The following is a 3,182-nucleotide window of genomic DNA, read 5'->3' as shown; positions in this document are numbered from 1 at the left end:
TTATGTGAGTAGCAGTATCAGAATCTATGCACCAAGTATCTGTAGGTACAGAAGCTAAATTAACTTCAGAACAAACCAAAGTAAGAAGTTTACCCTTCTTTACATGCCACTTGGCATACTTCGGACAATCTTTCTTGAAGTAACCTTTCCTTTTGCAGAAAAAACAAGGATTTTCAGTAGTTTGTTTCTTGTTTTTATTCTGCTGAGATGTTGATAACGGACAGAAATGCACGTTATCATAGTGCTAAGTTATTAAACAATGTTGGATTGTGTTGACAAAATATGTTAAATTGCGTCCATTAAGCATAAATTCTATAATATTGCGGTCGCATGCGTTCAGCACATTAGAACTATTGATTTTTGTATTTTTTGTGCAGAATATGCATTAACACAATGAAAGATTGCGATCATAGGAAATTATCGGTCAAGCGCAATTTTACTGCAAGACTTTACATTGATTGTGCTCGCAAACATTTTCCCGAGAAGGATCCCCGCAACTTGGTCAGCGCAACATGGTAGGTGCATCTGGGTGAAAGGATAATTAAGAGCGATGAGACAGAAAGTTGATGATAGTCAGATCCAAATTAAGTTGACAGTCGATAACGGTCACGAAGTACACTCAACTTTATCGGTGACAATCATTTGGCGCGTTAATCAGGAATTAAAATTGTCCCATCTATAAAACCAGGAGAGAGAAGTCGCCTTTCACCATTGATGCCATATAAATACCAAGTGCATTCTTCAGAAAAGGGGTTGATTAGTTAACAAGTTCACCAGTTGCTTCTGTTCATAGTTTTCTTTTCCATTTTACGGTGGAGTAAGAAACGAGTGGTGGCGCTGGAGATCACCCAGGGCAACTCGAGAGAGAACCTTGGGGTGTAAGAGTAGAGAGCGGGCCGACTCTCGCAAGAGCGGGAATATCTTTAGAGCACGAGTAGAAACAGTGTAAATGCTGGGCAGCAAGAAATTGCAACCAGGTTCTTTAATATACTTGCATTGTTATTTTGTACTTCATTTTCATACTATTCAATGGAATTTCTATTTCTACATCTGCTCACTCTCTTAGTACACATGAGTAGCTGAACTAGTTGAATGGGTTGAGAAGAAATAAGCTAACATAACCTAGGAAGTTCATTGCTTACGATTGTCTTGTTTTATGCTATGTAAAATACCCTTTAGAGTTACTCGAGAGAGAATCTAAATAAAGAACCTAATGTCTTGAGAGAACTAGGTTAGAATCTGGACTCGAAAGAGCAAGATTAGGCTTACATAAACAAGAGATAGGGACTTAGAGATAAGCTCTGTTTATCAGCTTGCGTAGCATGCATCCTAGGAATGGGAATGATAGTATGTAGCCGCATATTTGTGTGAATGTCATGTTGTCATCGCATAAATAGAGATAGAGGTTTATGTATAAACCCTGTAGACTTATCGCATATTTATCGCATGCGTTCTAGCCTTAGAAGCCGTAGCATTCACGCCGAGAGGTGGTTTACTATTATATGCATGTTGCATGATCGCAAAGCATGAACGCATTCTAGGGAGTGTTAGCCGAAACTTTTCTCAATCCGTTCACCGCATATTCATCGTATTTCCCATTACCAACTCTTTTCAAATTCTGCCGCATTTGTTATTTATTTTCATCAACGCAAACAACAAACCCAACGATTTATTTATTTAACTGGTTATCGCAAGTCTTCATAAAAATCACCAACGCAACTATTTTCACAAGTCCCTGTGTTCGACCCTGGACTTACTAGGAAACTCAGGGGGATTTACACTTGAATTCCGTTGGAGAAACTTGAGTGCACAACGTAATTCCATCAACGCATCTCATCCATATTTCTACTTAATAAAATAACGCATCAAGTTTTTGGCACCGTTGCTAGAGACTTCGACAAAATAGTTGTTAACTGTATCTTTTGTGATTTCTTTGCAGAACTTTCAATATCTGGTGAACTATGACCCAGAGATTGAAAGAACATTTCGAAGGAGACTAGGAGAGCGCCAACAGCAACATAAATTCAATAAAGAAGAGATGGCGGAGCAGCTTGGAGGTGGAGCACCAAATGATAATAATGTCATGGCGAATCCAATTCTGTTAGCAAACGATCGCAATAGGCCCATTAGAGACTATGCATCGCCAAACCTCTATGATTTCTCTTCGGGAATCATGAGGCATGCCCTCGACGGAAGCAGATTCGAGATGAAACCGGTGATGCTGTAGATGATCCAGACTGCAGGTCAATTTGGAGGAAGGCATGGCGAGGATCTGCATGGCCACCTCCGAAGTTTTATTGAAATCTACAATACTTTTTTATTCCCGAACATCTCTGCTAAATAAGTTTGATTAATGTTGTTCCCATTTTCTCTCTGTTATCAGGCTAGGAAATGAGATTATTCGCTCGAACCAGGAGAGATTATTTCTTGGGAGAAAGTAGTGGAGAAATTCATGAAAAAGTATTTTGCCACCTACCGAGAACGCAAGACGAAGAAAGTTTATTACTAATTTTGAACAAGATATGGACGAATCGCTCAGTGATGCTTGGGCGAGGTTTAAAAGGTTGGTCCGAGATTGTCCGCATAATAGGCTACCAGACTGCCTTCAAATGGAAATTTTCTATCACGGTTTGAATCCCGCTTCGCAGACCGCTGCTAATGCCGAGCCGCTGGTGGTCTGCTTGACAAAACTTACGATGAGGCGAAGAATATTCTGGACCGTATCTCTAAAAACCATGAAGACTAGAGGAAGAGCGACCAGAGATTGAGACTCAAAAATTCCGATGCAAATAATGGTGCCATTGTTTCATTACAAAACCAAATGACCGTAATGATGAATTTGATTCAAGGAATTGAGCTCAGTAGCTCAACACTGCAAGGTGGGCAAATTAACGCAATAAGTCAAAACACCACAAGGTGTGTGACTTGCGATGATGGGCATGCGATGGAAGATTGTCTGTAAAATCCACAGTCTGTATATTTTGTGAAGAACCTTTTCAAACACTTACAACCTCGGGTGGAGAAGCCACCCCAATTTTTCCTGGAAAATCAACAACAAAATTTTCAATCTGTGGTGCAAAAAGAAGGGCCATCGGGATTCTTTCAATGCAACAACGGTCACAGAGAAACCAAGCAAGTAGCTCACAACAACCAACACAATCTTCTTCTCTAGAGAGCCTATT

At 40.0% G+C, this 3,182-nt stretch overlaps 1 non-coding gene across 1 annotated transcript; it reads right to left on the bottom strand.

The window, feature by feature from the left end:
* Nucleotides 1-2,486: 2,486 nt before the first annotated feature.
* On the bottom strand, nucleotides 2,487-2,593 carry LOC120082316. Its single transcript, XR_005483146.1, has one exon. It is a non-coding gene; the product is annotated as a small nucleolar RNA R71 (small nucleolar RNA).
* Nucleotides 2,594-3,182: the final 589 nt, after the last annotated feature.

This window comes from Benincasa hispida, chromosome 7 (assembly GCF_009727055.1).
Source record: "Benincasa hispida cultivar B227 chromosome 7, ASM972705v1, whole genome shotgun sequence".
NCBI classification, from domain to species: Eukaryota; Viridiplantae; Streptophyta; class Magnoliopsida; order Cucurbitales; family Cucurbitaceae; genus Benincasa; species Benincasa hispida.
Note: the sequence above shows the minus strand (reverse complement) of the source record. Positions and strands in the feature narration are given on the sequence as shown.